General features: G+C 45.7%; 1 protein-coding gene across 3 annotated transcripts in view; it reads left to right on the top strand.

The window, feature by feature from the left end:
• The window catches only part of AMPD2 (adenosine monophosphate deaminase 2), a 368990-nt gene that overhangs the window by 55153 nt on the left and 286714 nt on the right, over positions 1 to 27123 (top strand). The window contains exon 1 of one of the 3 annotated variants that reach the window (XM_040337639.1): positions 20613 to 21031. The exons of the other annotated variants lie outside the window; for them this stretch is intronic. The gene's annotated coding sequence lies outside the window, so the exon portion shown is untranslated. Of the gene's footprint in view, positions 1 to 20612; positions 21032 to 27123 lie in introns of those variants that run through there. 3 annotated transcript variants of the gene reach the window in all.

Here is a 27123-nt window from a genome sequence, read left to right as displayed (position 1 = left end):
TTACCTGTTCTGTGCAATCGTTTTACACAGGGAAACACAGATCCTCTTCTTCTGGGGTCCCCCGCCGGCGTTTAAGGCCCCTCCCCTTCATCGGGTGCCCCCAGGGAAAGCCGCTTTACCTGGAGGCACCCATGCAGGCTCGCTCCCGAGTCCTGCTGCTGCATCCCTTGACACAGACAGTGGGACTAGGCCCCCACATCACAGGAGTTGAATGATGGCAATGGCAGCCAATAACTCCTGCTGCTATCAATCTGTCCAATGAGGAGGCAGACAGCGGCTGGAGCCGCTGTGCTCGTGCACATTGCTAAAAGGTATCAGTGCTCAGGTAAGAAAAAGTGTGAATCTGGGGGGGAGCTACAGCACAGAAGGTTTTTCACCTTAAAGTGATTGTAAAGGCTATTTTATTTTCCATAAAATTAACAAACATGTTATACTTACCTGCCCTGTGCAGTGGATTTTCACAGATCAGCCCAGATCCTCCTCTTCTTGGGTCCCTCTTCTGTGCTCCTGGCTTCTCCCTCCTGTTGAGTGCCCCCACAGCAAGCAGCTTGCTATGGGGGCACCCGAACCAAGTCTGAGCTCCCTGTGTCCATTCAGACTCCGCTCCCTCGGTCTCCTGATTGGCTGACTGACTCTTATTGACAGCAGCAGGAGCCAATGGCGTTGCTGCTGTGTTTCAGACAATCAGGAGGTAGAGTCTCAGACAGCCAAGATACTCATGGACATCACTGGACAAAGATTGGGCTCAGGTAAGTATTACGGGGGGCTGAGGAGTGCTGCTGCACACATAGAATGCATTAAGATAAAAAGCCTCTAGTATACACTGCCTTGAAAAATTATTCGTACCCCTTAACATTTTCCACATTTTGTCATGTTACAACCAAAACTTAAATGTATTTTATTGGAGTTTTATGTTATACAAGATGGCACATAATTGTGAAGTGGAAGGAAATTATCAATTGTTTGTTTTTTGTTTTTTTACAAATAAACATCTAAAAAGTGTGGCGTGCATTTGTATTCAGCCCCCTTTACTCTGATACATCTAACTACAATCTTTGTGTAATTTAATCTCAGTATAAAAACAGCTGTTCTGTGAAGCATTCAGATGTTTGTTAGAGAACCTTAGTGAACAAACAGCATCACGAAGACCAAGGAACACACCAGACAGGTCAGGGATAAATTTGTGCAGAAGTTTAAAGCAGGGTTAGGTTATAAAAAAATATCCCAAGCTTTGAACATCTTATGGAGCACTGTTCAATCCATCATCGGAAAATGGAAAGAGTATGGTACAACTGCAAACCTACCAGGACTTAGCCGTCCACCTAAACTGACAAACCGGGTAAGGAGAGCATTAATCAGAGAAGCAGCCAAGAGGCCCATGGTAGGCTCCAGAGCATTTTTCTCGACGTGAAAAATGGGCATTAAAAATTTAGAACATGCTCTAATTTTTCTTATCGTTTTTCACATCGTGAAAAATGGTCGTGTGTCGTGGTCGTGTGTAGGCTTTAACGGCGGGAAAAAAACTTGCATGCTCAGAAGCAAGTTATGAGACGGGAGCACTCGTTCTGGTAATGGAGATAGCACATTCATCACGCTGTAACAGACTGAAAAGCATGAAGACTGAAAAGCGCAAATCGTCTCTCACCAAACTTTTACTAACACAAAATCAGCAAAAGCAGCCCAAAGGGTGGCGCCATCCGAATGGAACTTCGTACCGTCGTACGTGTTGTATGTCACTGTGCTTTGTGCGAGCATTTATTTTTCACGATAGTGTGTATGCAAGGCAGGCTTGACAAGAATCACTTCGAGAAAAACTGTTTTTTCCATGACATTAAAAACGGTCGTGTGTACGCAGCATTAGGCCTCGTGCACACGATCGGTTAACCAGAGGACAACGGTCTGATGGACCGTTTTCATCGGTCAAAACCGATTGTGTGTGGGTCCCATAGGTTATTTAACCATCGGTTAAAAAAAAGCCAACTTGCTTTACATTTAACCGATGGATTCCTAACCGATAGGTCAAAACTGATCGTTTGTAGGCACGACCATCGGTTAAAAATCCAGGCATGCTCAGAATCAAGTTGACGCATGGTTTGAAACATTGAACTTCATTTTTTTCAGCACGTTGCTGTGTTTTACGTCACCGCGTTCTGACACGATCGGTTATTTAACCGATGGTGTGTGGGCGCGACGGACCATCAGTCAGCTTCAACGGTTAACCGATGACAACAGTCCTTCAGACCGTTCTCATCGGATGGACTGATCGTGTGTACAAGGCTTTAGTCATACAAAATCTGGCCTTTATGGAAGGGTGGCAAGAAGAAAGCCATTGTTAAAAAAAAGCTTGCAGTTTGCGAGAAGCCATGTGGGGGAAACAGTAAACATGTTGAAGAAGGTGCTCTGGTCAGATGAAACCTAAATGTAACTTTTTGTCCTAAAAGCAAAATGCTATATAAAAACTAACACTGCACATCACCCTGAACACACCATCCCCACGTGGAACATAGTGGTGGCAGTATCATGTTGTGGGGATGCTTTTCTTAAGCAGGGACAGGGAGGCTGGTCAGAGTTGATGGGAAGATGGATGGAGCCAAATACAGGGCAATCTTAGAAGAAACCTGTTATTCCCTGTACACACGATCGTTGCATCTGATAAAAACGGTCTGATGGATTTTTCATCAGATATCCGATGAAGCTGACTTTCATTAGTCTTGCCTACACACCATCAGTTCAAAAACCGATCGTGTCAGAACGCGGTGACGTAAAACACAACGACGTGCTGAGAAAAATTAAGTTCAATGCTTCCGAGCATGCGTCGACTTGATTCTGAGCATGCGTTGATTTTTAACAGATGGATTTCCCCACAGACGATGTTTTTTTTCTATCGGTTTTTTAACTATCAGATAATTTTTAAAAAAGTTCCTAGTTTTTTCACCGATGGATAAAAAACCGATGGGGCCCACACACGATCGGTTCGTCTGATGAAAACGGTCCATCAGACCGTTTTCATCAGACGAACCAATCGTGTGTACGCGGCATTAGAGTCTGCAAAAGACATGAGAGGTTCACCTTCCAGCAGGACAACAAACCTAAACATACAGCCAGAGCTAAAATGGAATGGTTTAGATTAAAGCATATTCATGTGTTAGGATGGCCCAGTCAAAGTCCAGACCTAAATCTATTTGAGAATCTGTGGCCAGACTTGAAAATTGCTGTTTACAGATGTTTTCCATCCAATCTGAGCTTGAGCTATTTTGCATAGAAGAATGGGCAAATTTGTCACTCGGCAGATGTGCAAAGCTAGTAGAGACATACCCAAAAAGACTTGCAGCTGTAATTGCAGCAAAAGTTGGTTCTACAAAGTATTGATTCAGAGGGGCTGAATACAAATGCACGCTACACATTTTTTACATATTTATTTGTCAAATAAATATTTGGAAAACCATTTATCAGTTTTTTTCCACACTGCAATTATGTGCCACCTTGTGTTGGTCTATCACATAAAAATTCCATAAAATACATTTATGTTTTCGGTTGTCACATGACAAAATGTGGAAGATTCCAAGGGGTAAAAATAGTTTTTCACTGCACTTTATTTATCTCTTCTGTTATTCTCAGTATGGATTAGATATATTGTTCCCCAACCATATAGCTGCTTATTTATATTTACCCCTGCATATAGCTATTCAAGAATACATTGGCCCGGATTCACTTAGCACTTACGCCGGCGTATCTCGAGATACGCCGCGTAAGTACACAGATGCGCCGTCGTATCTATGCGCCTGACTTTGAAAGCAAGATACGCCTGAAATTAGGCTTCATCCGACCGACGTAAGTTTCCTACACTGTCGTATCGTGGGCGCATATTTACGCTGGCCGCAAGGAGCGCTCCCATTGATTTCCGCGTTGAATATGCAAATGACTGAGATACGGCGATTCATGAACGTACTTGCGCCCTTCGCAGTAATATACGCGGTTTACGTAAGTCGTACGTCCGGCGTAAAGTTATGCCTCATAAAGCAGGTGTAAGTCAGCAGCATCAATGCACCAGGGAACACAGCCGTCGTATTTTACCCCGTTTACGTAGTACGTGAATAGGGCTGGGCGTAGGTTACGTTCACGTCGTAGGCAGTGATTCGACGTATCTTAGGCGTTCGTTCCAACGTGATTCTGAGCATGCGCATTGGGAAGCGTCCACGGGACGGCGCATGCGGCGTTCGTTCGGGCCATCATTTGCATGGGGTCACGGTTCATTTAAATGGATCACGCCCACTTCCACTTACTTTGAATTAGGCCGGCTTACGCCTACGAATTTACGTTACGCCGGCGCAACGTTGGGAGCATTTCCTTTGTGAAAACTGTGCTCGCCGCTCTGCTACACCCACATACAAATGCGCCGAGGTATGTGAATCTGGGCCATTGTCTTTTTTGAACGTTCCATAATAACATAATTATACACAGCTTTTTTTTTTTTAGGTTTTTATTTGATTAATTGAAACAATATCGATTATGAAAATAATTATTAGTTGCAGTGCTAGTTATATGTTGTATTTTATGTCATATACGCTGTCTGCATGTTCTCTGACTACATGTGCTCTGTCTGGGTTTGTGGTCTATATACAAATTACGGCTGTTTGATTGACTTCTGTCAAAGGGATAGGCTGGAAATCTAGAAATCTTTTGTCAATCAGCTGCAGCTACTGGTCAGTGTATTTTGAAAGTAGGGATCCGCTGAGCCAAACTACCAACGTGTTTGTTTTTTGATGGGCAACACTCATGGATCCTCCTCTTCTTGGGTCCCCTGTCTGTTTTCCTGGCTCCACCTCTCTTGCTGATGCCCCTCTCTTGCTGATGCTGATGCCCCTAATTGGGAGCCGATTCTCATGCATGCTCGCTCCTGAGACCCGCTGCTGCGTCTATTGGCACAGACACTCCTTTTTCACAGGAGTTGATTGACAGGAGCGAGAGCCAATGGCTCCCGCTGCTATTGATCTGCCCAGGGAGAAAGGACAAAGCCAGTAGAGCCACAGCTCTCATGCACAGCTCTGGATTGTTAATGAGCTTAGGTAAGTATAAGGGGGGAAGGTGAGAGGGTAATCTGTGACACATGTTTTTTTTATTTTAAAGTGATTGTAAAGTCTCTTTTTTTTTTTTTCAATTAAAAAAAACAAACATGTTATACTTACCTGCTCTGTGCAGTGGAATTGCACCTCTTCTCAGGTGTCTCTTCTCCACTCCTTGCCCCTCCCTGTTGAGTGCCCCCACAGCAAGCAGCTTGCTACGGGGACACCCGAGCCGAGTCACAGCTCCCTGTGTCCATTCAGACATCGAGCTGCGACCCGCCCCCCCCCCTGTCTCTCTCCTGATTGGCTGACTGACCTTGATTGACAGCAGTGGGAGCCAATGACACTTGTGGACATCGCTGGACAGAGATGGGGCTCAGGTAAGTTCTAGGGGGGCTGCTGCACACAGAAGGCTTTTTATCTTAACCACTTAAGGACCAAGCCTATTTTTTACACTTGTTGTTTACAAGTTAAAATCATTTTATTTTGCTAGAAAATTACATAGAAGCCCTAAACATTGGCGGTCATTGCAATACTTTATGCCACACGGTATTTACGCAGTGGTCTTACAAATACACTTTTGTTAGTTAAAAAATAAGAAAACATAAAAATAAGCCCATTTTTTGTTTCTATATTGTGAATCATAATATTAAGTTAATGCTTCAAATAGGAATAAGAAAATGTATTCCCAACAAGTCATGCTTCAAAATTTCACCCAGTCGTGGAATGGCGACAAACTTGACACTTAAAAATCTCCATAGGCGACGTTTCCATTTTTTTTACAAGTTACCAGTTTTGAGTTACATAGGAGGTCTTTTGCTAGAATCAGTGCTCTCGTTCTAACAACCATGGCGATACCTCACATGTGTGGTTTGAATACCGTCCCTTGTAATAGAAAAAAAAGCATGAAAGGACCCCTTTAATGTGAAATTTGGGGTCAAAAAGACATCAGATCACACATTTACACTTGAAAGCAATAAAAAATCAAAAATAAGTTAGCCGTTTAAGGCTGTTGGGCGGAAGTGACGTTTGATTTCGCTCTGGTTCTTCAAGGGCATAGAGTCATGGGGTCCATCATGCCCTCACTCGACTTCCTGTCCATTAGGCTACAGGACCGGATCGTCTCCACCGCTTCCAACTGCTCCGGTAAGCGGCGGAGACCGCTCGGGACGCGGCGGGGGTCACCTCTCCAGCCACCCATGAAAGTGATCTTGCGGCGAATCCACCGCGGAGACCACTTTTATCCTAAAGCAGACAGAGAAAAATACCGGGGTTATGGCAGCTATCTGCTGCCATAACAATGGTATTTAATGTCAAAGTACCGACGAATATCCACGGTGGGCGGTTCGGGAAGTGGTTTGCATAGAATGCATTAAGATAAAAAACCTTGAGGCTTTAGAACCCTTCCTTTTAAAGCCCACCGGGGAAGTGGTGTAAAGGGATTATTAAACATGTTGCACGCATAAATATTTATAGATGGTGAATAGCCATGATATGTTAAAGTGGTAGTAAACTCTAGTCTTTTAAATGCTCCCCCTGCAGGTTTAAGCATAATGTGCTAGTGTGCACTGCATACTAACACATTATGACAGACTTACTTTTCAAATGAAGCCCTTCAGCACTGAGCTGTCACTACTCTCTGTAATTCCATGTTCGCCTGATCTTCCTTCTGGGTTTGCACTCTTCAGACCATTTGACTGGACAGGCTGTGATGATGTCACTTACATGCGTGTGCACAGAAGTTGCCCTCTCTGCACAGCGCATTCTGCATTCAAGCAGGCACTTAGTGTGCCCTGAATGCAGAGCATACTGTGCATGCGCCAGTGATGTCATCATCTAGAGCTGATTTGAAAATCTAGTAAACAGCTAAAGTTTACTAAATATTCACGGTACCTACAGGTAAGACTTATAAGCTTACCTGCAGGGACAAGTTTAAAAACTGCTTTAAGGCACTTTAAAAAATGTATACTATGGAGACACTTTATCTGACACAGTGCCCAGAGCTACATAGTTACATAGTTACATAGTTAGTTACATAGTTAGTCAGGTTGAAAAAAAGACACAAGTCCATCCAGTTCAACCACAAAAAAATAAATAAACAATAAACAAACAAAATAAAAAACACAATACAATCCCATACACCCAACTCCATACCCACAGTTGATCCAGAGGAAGCAAAAAACCCCAGCAGAGCATGATCCAATTTGCTACAGCAGGGGAAAAAATTCCTTCCTGATCCCCCGAGAGGCAATCGGATTTACCCTGGATCAACTTACCTACAAATCTTAGTACTCAGTTATTTTATGTACATTTAGGAAAGAATCCAGGCCTTTCTTAAAGCAATCTACTGAGCTGGCCAGAACCACCTCTGGAGGGAGTCTGTTCCACATTTTCACAGCTCTTACTGTGAAAAAACCTTTCCGTATTTGGAGGTGAAATCTCTTTTCCTCTAGACGTAAAGAGTGCCCCCTTGTCCTCAGTGTTTGACCGTAAAAGTGAATAACTCAACACCAAGTACACTGTATGGACCTCTTATATATTTGTACATGTTGATCATATCCCCCCTAATTCTCCTCTTCTCAAGAGTGAATAAATTCAGTTCTTCTAATCTTTCCTCATAGCTGAGCTCCTCCATTCCTCTTATCAGTTTGGTTGCTCTTCTCTGCACTTTCTCCAGTTCTCCGATATCCTTTTTGAGACTGGTGCCCAAAACTGAACTGCATATTCCAGATGCGGTTCTTACTAAATGATTTGTACAGGGGCAAAATTATATCTCTGTCTCTGGAGTCCATACCTCTCTTAATACAAGAAAGGACTTGCTCGCTTTGGAAACCGCAGCTTGGCATTGCATGCCATTATTGAGCTTATGATCAACTAAAACCCCAGATCATTCTCCACTACAGATCCCCCCAGTTGTACTCCCCCTAGTATGTATGATGCATGCATATTCTTAGCCCCCAAGTGCATAACTTTACATTTATCAACATTAAACCTCATCTGCCGCTCAGTCGCCCAATTAGACAGAGCATTGAGGTCGGCTTGTAAATTGGAGACATCCTGCAAGGACGTTATTCCACTGCATAGCTTGGTGTCATCTGCAAAGACAGAAATGTTACTTTTGATCCCAGACCCAATATCATTTATAAATATATTGAAAAGTAAGGGTCCCAGCACTGAACCTTGGGGTACACCACTGATAACATTGGACCATTCAGAGTAAGAATCATTAACCACGACTCTCTGAATTCTGTCTTTCAGCCAGTTTTCTATCCATTTACAAACTGATATATCCAATCCTGTAGACCTTACCTTACACATGAGCCGTGTGTGCGGAACTGTATCGAACGCTTTTGCAAAATCCAAATATATCAGGTCCACAGCCACGCCTCTGTCTAGGGTTTTACTTACCTCTTCATAAAAGGAAATCAGGTTTGTCTGACAACTTCTGTCTTTCATGAATCCATGTTGTCTGCTGCTTAAATAGTTTTTTTTCCTGCAAGAACTCATCCATGTGGTCTTTTATTAAACGTTCCAGTATCTTCCCAACTATAGAAGTTAGACTAACAGGTCTATAGTTACTTGGTAAAGACTTTGTTCCCTTTTTAAATATAGGCACCACATTGGCTCTACGCCAATCCAGTGGTACTATTCCTGTCATTAATGAGTCCCTAAATATTAGATACAGTGGCTTTGAAATGACAGAGCTCAACTCACCTAGGATCCGTGGGTGGATGCCATCTGGTCCAGGTGCTTTATCCACCTTTATTCTGTCTAAATATTTCTGGACCATATCACTTTTGAGCCATTGTGGATTTGGGGCTGTGTCACTCCCACCCCCATTTTGGACATTGAGCTCCCCATGCTCCATTGTATACACAGAGCTGAAGAAAGCATTTAATAAATTTGCCTTCTCTTTGTCCCCAGTCACCCACTCTAGATTATTTTGTAAGGGGCCTACATGCTCAGACTTCACCTTTTTACTATTAATATATATTTTAAAGAATTTTTGGGGGTTTGTCCTACTATCTTTTGCAATCTGTCGTTCATTTTGAATTTTTGCATCCTTGATTTCCTTTTTACATATCCTGTTATATTCTTTGTAACATTTAAAACAACATTCATTTTTATATTTTTAAAGCTACTTTCTTATTGTTTATAGCTTTTTTAACTTTGCCCGTGAGCCACATAGGTTTTATTTTTAGCCTTTTAAACTTATTTGCCCATGGGAACATACTTTGCAGTGAGGTTCCACACAGTCTTTTTGAAAAATTCCCCATTTCTGTTCTGTGTTTCATCTGTGTCAATAGTCCCTCCCAGTCCAAGTCCGGGAGAGGCAGCCCTCATCCTTGGAGCTAACGAAGACAGTGAAGATTTCACCTGATGCTTTGCTGGAGAGGTAAGTTATTCTGACTCCTATTGTTGTAAAGCGATCTATCCCTTCTGAGTGACCCTCTATGCCTGGGCCTGTATAAGCAGATATACCGTTTTTATCGGCGTATAACGCGCTCCTCGGTATAAACGCGCACCCTAATTTTAGGAGGGAAGTTTTAGGAAAAAAACTTTCAACGGCCCCTTTTATATTCCAAAGCCCCTCTGCACATTACACAGATCCCAGCACATATGACACACAGATCCCAGCACATATGACACACAGATCCCAGCACATATGACACACAGATCCCAGCACATGATATTACACACAGATTCCAGCACATGATATTAGAAACAGATTCCAGCACATGATATTAGAAACAGATCCCAGCACATATTAGAAACAGATCCCAGCACATGATATTAGAAACAGATTCCAGCACATGATATTAGAAACAGATCCCAGCACATGATAGTAGAAAAAGATCCCAGCACATGATAGTAGAAACAGATTCCAGCACATGATATTAGAAACAGATCCCAGCACATGATATTAGAAACAGATTCCAGCACATGACATTACACTGTCCTCCTACCTGCTTCTCCTGTCACAGTCCATGAGCCGCTCCACTCACCCAGCTCCGGCGTCAGTGTCAGCAGTCCCGACGTCTCAGCGATCACGTCGGATCAGGTCTCCGGGTGTTGATACCCGTTCAAGCCGGATTGGGTCCCCACGGATGCCCGCAAAGCCGATCAGGTCGGCATCAAACTACACAGTCTCCCGCGCGAAACAAACAGTCTCCTCCTCCTCTCCTCCTCCTCCAATCTGAAGCTACACTCGGAGGGGGGAGGAGGAGCAAGAAGAGGAGAGAAGGGAATATTTTGTAAATATTCTTAGTAAGCCGGCGGGCTGTCCAATGCGAGGTGGGACGGCCGGAACGACACTCCCGCCCAATCTCCGCCCCCCCCCCCACTGGTAAACGAACATGACATCGGCGTATAACGCGCACCCACGATTTCCCCCTGATTTTAAGGGGGAAAAAGTGCGCGTTATACGCCGATAAATACGGTAATCATTGAGGACAATCCTCATCAGATAGCTTGAACTCACCAAGTACCGATTCTATTCGCAGAGGTGCTTTATTTCCGAACATCGTGTTACAGCAGATGACAGGATACAACAGATGAATAGGTTGTGGTACTTATGCGGTCAAAAGATGATATTGTCTGTAGCTTACTATGCAGAGTACATGTGTCCTGCTACATGTGGCTTATTAGCTGCCTCCACTACACAGGAAGTACCAAACACAGGAAGAAGGATGGAGCATTACATAGAAAGGAAGTATATCATACATCAGAGAAAAAACATAGAAAAATAGGTGCTTTACCACAAAGGGTCACTAGATGGCACATGTGAACTAAACATAATGGCCCAGATTCACAAAGCACTTATGCCGACGTATAACACGTTACGCCGACGTAAGTGCAAATGTGCGCCGGCGTATGTGTGCGGCAGACCCACGAACCAACATGCGCCTAAAAACAGGCTACACCTCGCCGACGGGCGCCTGGGCTGGGCGCATGGTTCTGCTCCCATTGATTAGCCATTCAAACATGCAAATGAGGGAAATACGCCGATTCACGAACGTGCGTGTGCGCGGCGCATGCTACGCGAGATGCGCGTAAGTTGTACGTCTGGCGTAAAGTTATTCCCCATAAATGAGGTGCAACCCAGCAACAGACATGCACAGGAATGCACCAGGGAACACAAGCCGGCGTATTGTGCGTTGGACGTGTGTCTGGCTGGGCGTACGTTATGTTCACAGCGTACGCAGTGATCCGGCGTAGCTTAGGCAGTTGTGCCGGCGTGGTTGTGAGCAGGCGCAGGGGGGTGCTGTGCATGCGTCCACGTCACGGTGCATGCGCAGTTTGTGATACATACCTGTCTGGCGCTCTGCCCATCATTTGCATGGGGTCACGCCCACTTCCACCTACGCCGGCGTGCGCCTTCGAAACCCACGCCACGCTGGCGCAGCGTTGGGAGCACTGGCTTGCTGAATGCAATGCTTGCCTCTCCGCGCTACGTTGGTGTGGCGTACGGTGTTTGCTCTACGGCGGCGTAATGTGCGCCTTGCTCTCTGTGAATCTGGGCCAAAGTCCATAGAAAAATGGTTCAGAGAAACAATATATATATAAATTCTATGCTCCATTGGAGCGGCACACTCCCCATCTGGCATGGTACTTGTCACTATATAAATCAGAACGGTAGTGATGTAACTGCAAATAACAAACAGTGTAATTTTCCTTGATGTCCGGTCCACTCTCCCCTCTCTGTACCGATTGGTACAGTGTGAGAGGAGAGGGGGGAGAGATCAGTTGCAGCAGCGCTGTGGGCTGGATCTGTAGTGCCCACAGCGCTGCTCTGTGACAATTGCAGCCACATCCCTGCCTGCCTTATCCCTCTATATTCTGCCTGCCATATCACTCCATACTCTGCCAGCCATCCCTCCATACTCTGCCAGCCATCCCTCCATACTCTGCCAGCCATCCCTCCATACTCTGCCTGCCAGCCACCCCTTCCATACTCTGCCTGCCATCCCTTCATACTCTGCATGCCATCCCTCCATACTCTGCATGCCACCCCTCCATACTCTGCATGCCACCCCTCCATACATACTCTGCCTGCCTGCCACCCCTCCATACTCTGCCTGCCAGCCACCCCTCCATACTCTGCCTGCCTGCCATCCCTCCATACTCTGCCTGCCATCTCTCCATACTCGGCAATACCCAGCCATACTCATCCATACCCAGCCATACTCGGCAATACCCAGCCATTCCCAGCCGTACTCAGCCTCTGTATGTGGCCAGGCTGAGGAAGTCTCCCGCATGTGGTATTTTTTGGGGTGTCATTTTTGGTATGTACATGATATGTGTTAGAAATATTGTATGAATGGACAACTTTATGTAAAAAAATTAGTTTTTTCATTTTCTTTCCACATTTTCCAAAAACGGACATGTTCAAAAGACTCATTATGCCTCATAGATTATACGTTGGGGTGTTTTCTTTCCAAAATGGGCCCCCCCTGCCCCAAAGCACTCACCCATGTTGAGGGCATGCGGCCTGGTATGGTTCAGGAGGGGGGTTCTCGCTCATCCCCACCCCCTTTCCTGAACGGCCGGGCTGCGTGCTCGGATAAGGATCTGGTATGGATTTTGGGTCGTTTTTTTGGCATAGGGGGTTCCCCTTAAAATCCATACCAGACCGAAGGGCCTGGTATTGGCTGGGATCCAAGTAGGATCCCTGTTCAGTGAAAGTCGGACGTATGCCGGCTTCAATCTGCAGGGCAAAGTCGGATCCAAAAAAGGACAGCTGTCGTGTCTCACAAGTGTGAACCCAGCCTCAGATCCACAGAAGCAATCAATCCAATTCCAATCTCTCCACTATGGCCAAGACCAAAGTGCTGTCAAAGGATGTCAGGGACAAGATTGTAGTCCTATACAAGGCTGGAATGGGCTATAAGACCATCACCAAGCAGCTTGGTGAGATGGTGACAACAGTTGGTGCGATTATTTCGAAAATTCAAGAAACACAAAATAACTCAATAATCAATCTCCCTCGGTCTGGGGCTCCATACAAGATCTCACCTTGTGGAGTTTCAATGATCATGAGAACGGTGAGAAATCAGCCCAGAACTACACAAAAGAATCTTGTCAATGATCTCAAGGCAGCTGGGACCATAGGGCCATATTCTCCTAGATTTCCCGCGGGCGGCGCGTAAGCCATTTACACTCCGCCGCCCCAACCTACAGGAGCAAGTGCTGTATTCCCCAAACACTTGCTCCGTAGTTTGGGGCGGCGGAGTGTAAATGGCCCGGCGTAGCCACGCGTATCTCCAAGGGGGCGGCCTTTTATTTAAATTAAGCGCGCCCCCGATTCTAATGAACTGCGAATGCGCCAGGCTTAAAATAGCCCAGTGCGCATGCTCCAGTTCTCGGCGTAAAACGTCAATGACGCCGACGTGTGCGTCATTGACGTAAAGTCGTATTCAAGAACGACTTAGGGAAACGACGTAGCCGACGGAAAAACACGACGCGGACCCGACGCCATACTTAACATGGCCTACGTGGGACTTGCGTAAACTTACCCCTCATATAGCAGGGGTAAGTTTACGCTTACGCAAACGACGTTAGCGACGGTTACGCGACGCGGATTCGTTCGGGAATCGGCGTATCAGGCTCATTTGCATAAACAAATGAGACCTGAACGTAAACGCCATCTAGCGGCGGGCGGAGTAATTACATTTAAGATCCGACAGTGTAAGTGACTTACACATGGCGGATCTTAAGTGTATCTATGCGAAAATGATTCTAAGAATCAGTCGCATAGATACACGGGCCAAAAAAGAGAGATACGATGGAGTATCCTGAGATACTCCATCGTATCGTTACTCAGAATATGGCCCATAGTCACTTGTGAAGGATTTGTCAGTATATTCTCCCTGCTTGGTTAAATTGTGGGTTAGAGGTAATGGATTCAGTGTTACAAGCTTTTGACATGTTAATGACCCTTTTTCAGCCAGCCTCCCTAGTTCAAAATGGTAATTGATTTATTGTGTGTGGGAAGGAGACCGGCCCTTACTGTTTTACAATGATTAGATAAGTGGCTCATGTTAATTATTCTGATTGCTTCATTGTGGTCAGGCTGTTACAACTAGTATTTAACTCCAGTGATGTCTTTATCTAAAGAAACGTGTCTGCAGGGTCGGCTCCGACTTGTCTCTATAATCTGTATGGGAAACCCCACTGTGTGAGGGGGCGTTTCCTAACAGGCTGTAACCACATATAAGCTGAGTTTTTGTGTCAATAAAGTGTCTTGTTCCAGCAGTAAGCTTGGCATGTGTGGCTTCTGGGCGATTCCAGGGTTATCCCTCCTCGTGGACTATTGGGGAGATTTTCGTTTGGGAAGAGGGAACGTTGACGGGGATATCATACCGATACCGTCACAAATTGGTTGGCAGCAGCGGGATCTTCCCTTCTACTCTCCTTTACACCCTGCTTAAAGAAATACACTGAAAGAACTACTGGAAGTTCGTGGAAGGATTGCTAGCAACAAAACCAAGCGGGCCATCATAGCAGAATTAATGGAGCTAGACCAGGAGAACGGGATTGCAGCAACGCCAGCAGTACAAGAGATGGAGACACCAGTGATTCAGGAGTCACCAACCAACAAGCTAATGAGAGAGAAGCTAGCGTGGTTCGGCCCGAACCCAACGCCGGATGTGGTGCTATAAGTGATGGACATGTTAGTAAACGCAGAGCTACAGTTAAAACTGGCAGCAGTCCAACAAGCAGCCGCACCTTCTACGAACAGTGAGTACAGCACAGCAGACGCAAGGAAGATTCCGTTTAGCGCTTTTAAAGCTTTTGATGAAAAGGACTGTGAGATTGATAACTACCTGGCAGACTTTGAGCGACAATGTAACCTGCACCGAATAGCTAGAAGAGAGTGGGTTGCAATATTGTCAGGCAAACTGTCAGGCAAAGCTTCTGATGCTTTCGGACCGTGCCAGATCAGATATCCATAGCTACGCCCGGGTTAAAGAAGCGCTCCTGGCTCGTTATGCAGTAACCCCAGAGTCCACCGACAGAAGTTCAGGGACTCACGCAAAACCACGAAAGACTCTTACGCAGAATGGGCATGCCAGCTGTCCCTGTCAGCCTCTAACTGGTTAACAGCAGCCAGGCCACCACCGCAGAGGACATTTGCAACTAATGCTCCTGAGCAATTTTACAATCACATCCAGACGGATGTCAAAGATTGGGTGAGAGATCGCAGGCCCATGACTCTACCAGAGGCCGCGAAGTTGGCGGATGAATATGCGGATACTCGCAAGACAAACCAGGTCACACCACGGGTACAACCTCCACAACCAACGGCGCCCACACACCCACCAGCCGCTAGATACCAACCGCCTACAGACCGATGACATCTAGCCCTCGCTACCCACGCCAGGAGGACAACGAACAACGCTGCTTCCGGTGCAAACAGTTGGGTCACTTCAAGCAGAATTGCCCCATGAATGACAACCACCAGGTCAAATTGGTCTCAACCTTGGGTAACGCCCACCAGCAGCAGCCCATTGTGTAGACTCGGCTTGGGATCCCCAGGAGCTGGGTCAGAGAACCATTGGGCACCCCTTACGAAGCCCTCATGGTACAATCTGTTATTACGGACAACAGGGAACACCATTGTCCAGCTGGTCATGGGCGACAGCCATGAGCCGGAGGGGCCTTGGAGGAGCTGGGCAGAAAGAGGTACCGCCCAGCTCCCTCCAAGAAGAAGAGGTCCTGGAAGTCATATAACCAGCGGACCTGGGAGGAGAAGAAGCGACTGGAGGAGAGGGAGTCGCAGCGGGCGTCCCAGATGCGGGCCGAGATGTTCGCCAAGGGCCCACCGGTGGCCCCTTACACCACCACCCAGTTCCTGATGATGAAGGACCACGTGGAGAGCCTGCAGGACATGAGCAAGCAGGAGCTGATCCGTGAGTACATAGAGCTGGAGGAGTGCATAAGCTGCATGGAGGAGGAGAACAACCACCTGAGGTCACAGCGGGCTGACCCCCCCAGGCTCCAAGAACTGGAGATGGAGCTGGAGAAGCTCCAAGAGGAGAACCGGTGGCTGCGGAGGGAGCAGGGGGTGGCTGACCTTATGGGGCTCTGAGTCCCCTTCCCCCCCCCCGGACTCTGAGCACCAGTGCTACAGCATTTCAACAAATATAACTTTTTCTTTTATGAATCTCCTGTGATTGTCACTTCAGAGCCATAACCTGCCCCCTCCCATAGCGGGACACCTAGACGGCGGCGCACAGACCCATTCGCTGGCCTTACACTGACTTCTGGTGACTTTGCAGATCGCACAAAGACTTGGGGACTGACCGGTGTGTGATCTGACGACCCGGTGGCATACCTGAGTCGGAAGCAGTTACCAATGGAGGTCAGTCACGCCAAACGGAGTTAACCTCGGACTAAAAGCTCTGAACCCGTCAACCCTACTGGACCAGGGAAGGTCCAACCGGGTTTGCCGGAGCAGGGAGAAAAAGGGGGGCCATTGTGAAGGATATGTCAGTATAAATCTCCCTGCTTGGTTAAATTGTGGGTTAGAGGTAAATGGATTCATGTGTTACAAGCTATTGACATGTTAATGACCCTTCCTCAGCCAGCTCCCTAGTTCAAATGGTAATTGATTTATTGTGTGTGGGAAGGAGACCGGCCTTACTGTTTACAATGATTAGATAAGTGGCTCATGTTAATTATTCTGATTGCTTCATTGTGGTCAGGCTGTTACAACTAGTATTTAACTCCAGTGATGTCTTTATCTAAAGAAACGTGTCTGCAGGGTCGGCTCCGACTTGTCTCCTATAATCTGTATGGGAAACCCCACTGTGTGAGGGGGGCGTTCCTAACAGGCTGTAACCACATATAAGCTGAGTTTTTGTGTCAATAAAGTGTCTTGTTCCAGCAGTAAGCTTGGCATGTGTGGCTTTCTGGGCGATTCCAGGGATATCCCTCCTCGTGGACTATTGGGGTGATTTTCGTTATGGGAAGAAGGGAACGTTGACGGGGATATCATACCGATACCGTCACAGTCACCAAGAAAACAATTGGTAACAAGTAAAGTAAACAAGTACAAGTAAAAGTATTAGATCCCCTGACGATTTTGTACGTTTGCCCACTGACAAGGAAATGATCAGTCTATAATTTTAATGGTAGGTTTATTTTAACAGTGAGAGACAGAATAACAACAAAAAAATCTTTGTCATTGGGCAAACGTACAAAATCAGCAGGGGATCAACTACTTTTTTGACGGCAACCTGTCAGATTGGGTAACAGTGATGTTCCGTCAGCTGCGTATTTGTCCACTACTGCCAGGTTTGCTCATCTAACAGAACACCTGCAATCAGAAGAAGGTGGCAGCTGACCTCTTACTACACCCAGCGACGTTTTGAATTTCAGGGTAATTTTAGCAATATAAAGAGTGTATATAAATAAATATAGTATATTGACAACTGTGATGCTGTTTGGATGTTACATTTTGAAAGAAGCTGGCCGCCAGCAATAGGAAGGTGGCGTAGGCCATGTTGCTACACCCTGCACTGCTCAGCGCAAAACCTTTAGGCCAGAGGTAGGCAACCTTAAAGAGGTGGAGATCTACCTGAACAACACAACATAAGTCAAAGATCATCGGGCACAGTGCTGCCAGTGTCGCCTCCTCAGACCTGATTTAAACCTCTAATTGCCATACTTCAATGTTACAATTGTGTACAATGCACGGCAATCAAAGGTTTAATTCAGGTGGTGAGGAGGAAACATATCGCCTCCTCACCACACACTCGGATCGCTTTTTAAAAGAGGCAGCAGTGCCTTTAGTTGCATTCGACAGTGGCATCCTTAGGGCTCGTTCACGTGTAAAGTGTAAAGTTAGGGGGGGGGTTAAAACAGCAGGAAATAATAGAAGTCTATGGCTAACCACACCAAATCTGCCGGTACACTGTACTGTACCCGCGGTGTGGGTAAACTGCAGCACATCAGATTTTTAGGTACCGTAGTTTGTCGTCATTCCACGAGTGTGCGCAATTTCAAAGCATGACATGTTAGGTATCTATTTACTCGGCGTAACATCATCTTTCACATTATACAAAACAATTGGGCTAACTTTACTGTTTAGTTTTTTTAATTCATAAAGTGTATTTTTCCTAAAAAAAAATGCATTTGAAAGACCGTTGTGCAAATACAGTTATTATTAAAAATTATTATTAAAAATTATTATTAAAAAATGCTTATAAACGCAGTCTTACCTATGGGCCTTGATGCGTATGACTATAATGAGCAGGGAGATTCTGATCTTCTTAATCTAGCTCCCTTGCTGGCCAGGATGCAGTGACCTATAAGCCCCCATAACACTTCTGGAAGAGCAAGGTCTTCAAACTATTCCTGAAGCTTAGAAATTGGTGGTGTTTTTTTAGGACCAACGGTAAATCTTTCCATACCTTACCCCCCTGCACCGAGAAAGCACGTCCTCCTCTGTTTCCTCACCCTAGGGACAACGACATTCGTTTGGCTCCTTTCACACTGGTGCGTTTTTCGAGCGTTATTCAAGCGTTTTTACAGCGTTATTCGAGTGAAGCCTCATCTGCAATCCCAATGTGTTGGTAAAGCACTTCTAAGACCCTAACGTTTTAGGGCGTTTTTGCAGTGCCTCAGTGTGAAAGGGTAAGGCGTTTTTACAGCGCTTTTCAATTCATTTCAATGGAGAGGGGCGGTTTTGGAGCGTTTTTTTCAGTGCCCAAAAGCTGCTCCAAAGATGCTGCTTGCAGGCCTTTCTCAATGCCCCGTTAGTGCAACGCCTCAGTGTGAAAGGGTAAGGCGTTTTTACAGCGCTTTCAATTAATTTCAATGGAAAGGGGCGTTTTTGGAGTGCTTTTTTCAGTTCCCAAAAGCTGCTCCAAAGATGCTGCTTGCAGGACTCAGTGTGAAAGGGTCCATTGAGATGCATGGAGAGCGTTTTATGAGCGTTTTAAGAGCGCTATTTTTAACGTTAAAACGCTGTAAAAACGCTTCAGTGTGAAGGGAGTCTTTGTCCCGCTTAACATAGTGCTCTACTAGGAGCATATCTTTTGATTTTTTTATGGAGGTACTCTGGTCCACCTCCATGGACTATCCTATGCATAAAACAGCCAATCTTAAACAGAACCCGCTCACGGACGGGCAACCAATGCAAGGTATTCAAAATTGGGCTGATATGTTCTCTCCTACCAGCACCCGTAAGTAACCTTGCTGCAGCGTTTTTAATTAGTTGGAGTCTATGCATGATCTTTTTAGGTAGGCCAAGGTACAAAGCATTACAGTAGTCCAACCGACTGGTAATTGTTGCATGGATTAGAGCGATTTTATCCGAGTCATCATCCAGATAGCAGAAAAGGGCCTGCGGGAGCTTTAGGTAGAGGTGGCATTCTCTCACCTGAGGGTCCAGAGTCAATCTGGAATTCAAGATGACCCCCCAGTGTGACATAAAATACTGCAACGATCGCCATTTTATTCTCTAGATTCTCTGCTAAAAATATATATGTATATATATATACTGTATATATATATATATATATATATATATATATATGTATATATATATATATATATATATATGTATATATATATATATATATATATGTATATATATATATATACATATACATATGTTTGGGGGGTTCTATGTAATTTTCTAGCAAAAAATACAGATTTTAACTCGCAAACGACAAATGTCAGAAATAGGCTTATACCGCGTACACACTATCGGATTTTCCGTCGGAAAAACCTTGGATGGTTTTTCCGACAGTATTTCCGCTTAAGCTTGGCTTGCATACACACGGTCACACAAAAGTTCTCTGAACTTTCGACCGTCAAGAACGCGGTGACGTATAACACTACGACGAGCCGAGGAAAAGTAAGTTCCATGCATCCGAGCATGCGTCAAATTGTTTCCGAGCATGCGTCGGAATTTTTGCGCATCGGAATTGCTAAAGACAATCAGATTTTCCGATAGGATTTTTTTTAAGTCTGAAAATTTGAGAACCAGCTTTCAATCTTTTGTTAGCGGAAATTCCAACAGCAAAAGTCCGAAGGATCATACACACGGTTGGAATTTCCATTCAAAAGCTCACATCGGACTTTTGCTTTCGGAATTTCCGATCGTGTGTACGGGGCATTAGTCGTGAAAAGGATAACAAATAAATAAATGTGTAGGCTTACATAGAGGTGCTTTTACAGGCTGAAAAAAAAAGCCAGATGCCTCTATAAGCAGCGGTTGTTGTTTTTTTTTAGGTTCTGGGTGCACGAGCCCTGAAAATAAACTAGTTTCCTTTTCATGTTTTTGTCATGTGTCAGCTTTGAACTAAATAGGGTAAAGCTCCTAATTCCTGTGTGCTTTTCTGTGACTTATTATTAGTCCAGGATGAGACCAGGTGCTATAGAAAGAATGGCTCAGCCACTATTCCAATCCCTCTGTAGCAGCTGCTGAGTTGATGTTCTGTATGGTGTTCAGAGCAGCATCCTTCTCCTCAGTCCTGGCCTCCTCCTCATGACGTGTCTCTCTCATCCACTGACCTTGCAGCTCCCCTTACATAACATGTCTCTGTAGTCTCTCCTTCATGGGGGCTGCTACACAGTGGCAGCATTGTTCCTATAATATCTACATGCCTTCCCTATTCCCGTCATATGCTATGTACTAAGCGCAGAGTGCTTCTTCTGCTTTCCCTTCTACTTCCTCTTTCTGGTCTTCCGTGTTCTTCATCCCCCTCCTGAATCCCTAACCATTGCACCCATTCCTCTCTGTCACAGCCCCCCCCTTCTTCTTTCCTTTCTCCCCGCTCTGCAGCTGATCTTTGCTATTCAGCCGTTCTCCCCCTTTCTGACAGAACGCTTGGTACAGTCGTCACAGGTTATTTAGCGCTCTCATCTAGTCTGCGGTTTGGACTGTTCCACTTCGTAGAGACGCGGAGGGGGAGACAGCCGGCTCTAAGCATCAATTCAGGAACAGCTGTACGGTCAGTTCCAACTCCCGGGAAAGATGGGGCTTTCCTGTAAAGAGGCGAACGATACGGGGGAAGCACGGCAGATAAAACGGGGGACGGCTAAGGAGGAGTGCCAGGTAGAGGGGGGAATGGTGCAGGAGCAGGAGAGTGGAGCTGGACTGCAGGGACAGCAGTTGTTGCGGAGTACAGTATAGAGGGGGGACCAGAAGGACCTGAGAAGAGGGGCTGTCACTGGAGAGGTACCTCATGACAGGACCTGGGTGATGGCACTGTTAGAGAAGACTTCACCAGTTTATTTACCTTTTATTTATTTATTTATTTTACTTATGCATTATTTAGATCTTTTTATGAGTTGTGTGCTACGCAGGCACAGAAAGATCTTCTAAATCAGGGGTCTCTAAACTTTCAAAACAAAGGGCCAATTTATTGTCCTTTAGACTTTAGGGGGGCCAGACTGCGGACAGCAGGAGTGGAAATTTTCTTGGCATCAGTGGAAGTAAACATCACCACATTTGGTACTAGTGGGAGGAATAGTGTCCCATCATTGGTGTCAGTAGGAGAAATGGTGCACTATTGTTTATGTCAGTTATGGCTTATGGCAGAATAGTGTTTCATATCAGTGGAAGGAATAATAGTGCCTCAAGGGCCAGATAAAGGCAAACAAATGGCCACATCTGGCCCCCAGGGCCGCAGTTTGGAGACCACTGTTCTACATCAAATGAAAGGGAAATCATAACAGTTTTTTTAGATGACATCTCTAATGGTGACCATACAAGGAACAATTTTGTATTTGTATATAAAAATTGGTATCTATTATGAGTTTATTGTCCAATTGGAAGATTGAAAAGACTGTTTGATGCGTCGTGCACTTAAAGGGCCAGATTCTCAGAACAGATACGGCGGCGTATCTCCTGTCGTATCTATGCGGCTGATTCAGAGAATCAGTTCCGCATAGATAGCCCTAAGATCCGACAGGTGTAATTGACTTACACCGTCGGATCTTAGGATGCAGTACCTCGGCCGCCGCTGGGGGGAGTTTGCGTCGTATTCCAGCGTCGGGTATGCAAATTAGCAGTTACGGCGATCCACAAAGGTTTTTCCCGTCGTTACGTCGGCGCAAGTCTTAGTTTCCGGTCGCAAAGTTAGGGCTGCTATTAACATGGTGTAAAATTACTCCACCATGTTAAAGTATGCCCGTCGTTCCCGCGTCGCTTTTGAATTTTTTTTTCCCGGCCTAAGTACGTTACGCACGTCGCGATTCACAAACACGTCGCACCGCCGTAATTTCGCGCAAAGCACGTCGGGAAAATTGCGAACGGAGCATGCGCAGTACGTCCGGCGCGGGAGCGCGCCTAATTTAAATGGTATCCGCCCCATTTGAATTGGGCGGGCTTGCGCCGGACGGGTTTACGATACACCGCCGCAAGTTTACAGGTAAGTGCTTTGAGGATCGGGCACTTAGACTGAAAACTTGCGGCGGTGTAACGTAAACGGGGTACGTTGCGGCGCCGCAATTGTACCTGAATCTGGCCCAAAGTGTTTGTAAAGGTTTTTTTTTCTAAATAACAAACATATTATACTTACCTGCTCTATGTAAGGGTTTTGCACAGAGCAGCCCTAATTCTCTTCTTCTGGGGTGCCCCCGGCAGAGCTTCTGGCTCCTCCACTTGATCGGGTGACCCACGGAGAGCCACTTTCCCTGGGGGCATCCATGCATGCGCGCTCATAAGTCCCGCTGCTGTGTCCTTTGACACAGACAGCAGGACTTGGGCCCTGTCCCCCGCTCCCATGTCACTGGATTTGATTGACAGCAACGGAGGCCAATGCTATCAATCTATCCAGTAAGAGGACAGAGACAGCAGCTTGAGCTGCTGGGCTTGTGCTCGTTGCTGGAACGATCAGGTTCAGGTAAGAAAAGTGGGACTCTGGGGGGCTGCTGCAGCACAGAAGGTTTTAGGGTGAAATACCTTGAGACTTAAAGTGGAGTTCCACCCATAAATATAACATTACATCAGTAGTTTTAAAAAAAAATTCATTAGTCCTTTAAGAATTTTTTTTTTTTTTTTTAGATGCCTTCAAAGTGTTGTTGCTAGGCAGAATAGTTAATCTTCCCTCTTCCTGCACCTAGGTGCTTAACCTACACCGCACAGACTCCTGGGAATGTAGTGGGTGTAACTTTCCAGGAGTCTGTGCACTCCCCAGTCTCGAAGAATCATGTGACTTGGACAGTACAGGTGCTGAAACCTGATCTGAAACCTATTACACTGCTTGTGCAGCACTGAGCATATGCAAGATCTGCAAGGCTGAAATCCAGGAAGTCATACAGTCTGGCTTCATGATGCCCACACTTAAGATGGCCCCAGTCAATTTCTATTTTATAAAGTGTCTAAATGCTATAACAACCTAACAAAACGGACCTTAGTTTACAGACTAACTTTACTAGAATACATTAAGCTTGTGTATTACAGGGGTATTTATATTTAAAAAGTGAAATTGTGGCCGGAACTCCGCTTTAACAAATCCTTTAGACCACTTTCACATTGGAGGTGTTTTTCAGGTACTTTAGTGCTAAAAATTGTGCCTGTAAAGTGCTTGAAAAAAGCCTCATCTGCTGTCCCAGTGTGAAAGCCCCAGTGCTGGCAGGATGTTAAAAAAAAGTCCTGCAAGCAGCATTTTTGGGGCGCTTTAGAAACGGTGTATACACCTCTTCTAAAGTGCCCCTGCCCATTGAAACCAATGGGCAGCGCCGTGGCAGCGGTGCTTTGTGGGCACTCTTAACCCTTTATTCGGCCGCTAGCAGGAGTTAAAAATGCCCCACTAGCGGCGGGAAAAGCGCCTCTAAAATAACGGTAAATTACCGCTGATGCGGCATCGCTTCGTTTTCTCCGTTTTAGCCCAGGTTCACACTAGCCTGCGGAAGTGAAGCCGTGCGAGTTCAGCTGAACTCGCACGATTTCACTCCCGCTGGCAGTCCCGATTTCGGCCGCGATTTCAGAGACATCTGTGCAGGTTTTTGCACAGATGTCAATGTAAATCGCGACCCGAAATTGCAAAAAGTAGTACAGAAACTACTTTTTGAAATCGGTGCGGCGTCGCACCGATTAGGACGGTACCATTGCCGACAATTGCCTGGCAAATGCCGCCGATTTGAGATGCGATTTGACATCCCAAATCGCATCTCAAATCGTACCAGTGTGAACCAGGCCTTACTATGTTTCACATCTCTAAATGCTGATGTGAAATCATCCAGCACTGATTTAAAAAAAAAGTTTTGGGTTTACTTTACCTTTTTTGCGGCCACCTCCTGGTTTCTCTGAAGGCACTGAAGGAGCTGCTTTCAGGTAAATCCTGTACTAAAGTCTTCTTGAGCCAGAAGAGGGTACCTGTCAAAATCAGGTACTCCCTCCCTCCCAAAAAGGTACCAAATGTGGCAGCGGAGGTGGGGATGCGGCAGACAAGTGGAGCTTCCCCTTTTGGGTGGAGCTCTGCTTTAGCTGTGCAGATTTCATCTCATGCTTACACTGTACAGCAATAGAGTAATTTGCTGTTGAAAAAAAACTTTCTCCCCATGATCTTATGAGATCGCAGAGGAAGCCTTTTTATTTTTTTTTACTTTTTTAAAGTAAAGATGAGTGTAATGCTATACTGAGCAAAACTAGGCACATTATGTCATGCATTTCATCTTGGACAACATTATTAAAGTGATTTTGAAGGATAATATTTTTTGTGTGAAAATAATATAGGTTATACTTACCTGCTCTGTGCAACTTACCTGCTCTGTTCAACTTATCTCCTCTTTGGCAGTCCCCCGCCGGCACTGTCTACACCACAAATCCGGCCCTCCAGGCCGTTTCATGTGGCCCTCGCACCCCTCCTGCAGCTGCAGGAGAGCTCCAGACCCTTACTTTCTGCTTTCAAGCAATGCATCCAGCACTGTTTGACTCAACTTCTGATGGTGGGGTGGCTCTTGACATCTAATATATGGCGAGGGAATGCGCTGGACATCTAATCTTACAGATACAACCGGCCCTTTTGAGGGCAATCATAATGCTGATGCGGCCCACTATGAAATTGAGTTTAACACCCCTGATCTACACCTTTCTCCAGGTGCTAGGAGGGCACCTATACATGCCTGCTCGAGAGCCAGCCTGTGTTCGTCAATACACACACACACAAATATCTGAAAAGTATGGCGTACATTTGTATTCAGCCCCTTTACACTGATACCCCTAAAATCTAGTGGAAACAATGGCTTTCAGAAATCACCTGATTAGTAAAAAGAGTCCACTTGTGTGTAATTTAATCTCAGTATAGATACAGCTGTTCTGTGAAGCCCTAGGTGGTTTGTTAGAGACCCTTAGTGAACAAACAGCATCATGAAGGTCAAGGGACACACCAGACAGATCAGGAATAAAGTTGGTGAGAGGTTTAAATCAGGGTTTGGTTATACAAAAATATCCCAAGCTTTGAACATAGAAGGGAGCACTGTTCAATACGTCATCCAAAAATGGAAAGAGTATGGCACAACTGCAAACCTACCAAGACATGGCTGTCCATCTAAACTGACAGGCAAGTAGAGAATTAATCAGAGAAGCAACAAAGAGGCCCATGGTAACTCTGGAGGAGCAGCCGAGATCCACAGCTCAGGTGGGAGAATCTGTCCACAGGACAACTGTTAATTGCCGTGTACACAGGATTGGAAATTCCGACAAGAAAAGTTTGATGTGAGCTTTTGGTTGGAAATTTCCGACCGTGTGTAGGCTCCATCGGATTTTTTTGTTGGAATTTCCTACAGCAAAAACTTGAGAGCTGGTTCTCAATTTTTCCGACAAGAAAAGTTCTTGTTGGAAATTCCGATTGTCTGTATGCAATTCTGACACGCAAAAAAACATGCATGCTTGGAATCAATTTGACGCATTCTCGGAATCATTGAACTTAATTTTTCTCGGCCCGTTGTAGTGTTGTACGTCACTGCGTTCTTGACGGTCGGAATTTTGTGTGACTGTGTGTTTGAGCCAACATTCCTTCGGAAAAAAATCCACGGTTCTCTTGTCAGAATTTCCGCTCTTGTGTACGCGGCATTAGTCGTGCAATCCACAAATCTGGCCTTTATAGAAGAGTGGCAAGAAGAAACCCATTGTTGAAAGAAAGCCATAAGAAGTCCCATTTGCAGTTTGCAAGAAACCATGTGGGGGACACAGGAAACGGGGAAAAAGGTGCTCTGGTCAGATGATACCCAAATTTAACTTTTATGCCCAAAAGAAAAATGCTATGTGTGGCAGAAAACGAACACTGCACACAGGGCCGATCCTGGGGTCACAGACGCCTGGGTGCAGAAATATTACTGGCGCCCCCACATGGGCGTGGTCATCTTACTAACTCCTCCCCTTTACAAATGTTTCTATGGCAACGACTCAAACACAGAGATGCTCCCCTAAGAAGTCTTTGTTACCCTGGGATCCTCCCAGTAACTTTTAACAATGAAGAAAATATAGGAAGAGAATACACTAATGGGACCTGGAGGGGGGTCTCTCTGATGCACACAGAGAGGGCTTCTGTTAGAAAGAGCCCCCAGACATACTGCAAACATAGTACAGGAGACGGTCAGAGACTGCAGACATAGTACAAGGAGATGTTCAGAGACTGCAGACATAGTACAAGGAGATGGTCAGAGACGGCCGACTGGCCCTCTCGTCTGACCCAGTGATACAGCAACAGCGATTCCTCTGATTAGGAGTTGGATCATTCTGGGTTGCCCGTGGCAACTCTGCTGGGTAACATTCAGATCTAGATTCTAGCAATGACTCTGTTCCTTTCTTCATCAGGGATGGCGCTAAGCTGTATGGCTTTCCCTCTGGTGGCGCAGGGCAGCGGGGTTCTCTCTCTCTGATGGCGTTGCCTCAACACTGTCCCCTCCATGGAGTCCTGGGTGCACTTCCCTGAAAGATTTCCCAGGCTCCTGGATCTCTCTCTCCCATTCAGCTGGGCATGCTGTGTGGGCTGCAGTTTCCGGGTTACAATAGGGCCGGCAGTCCTCGGGACTATATGTGCCACAATCCTCTTCTATGAAGGAGGGAGAAGAAACATAGTGGGTGGCTGTGCTG

Source organism: Rana temporaria, chromosome 2 (genome assembly GCF_905171775.1).
Source record: "Rana temporaria chromosome 2, aRanTem1.1, whole genome shotgun sequence".
Lineage (NCBI taxonomy): Eukaryota > Metazoa > Chordata > Amphibia > Anura > Ranidae > Rana > Rana temporaria.
Note: the sequence above shows the minus strand (reverse complement) of the source record. Positions and strands in the feature narration are given on the sequence as shown.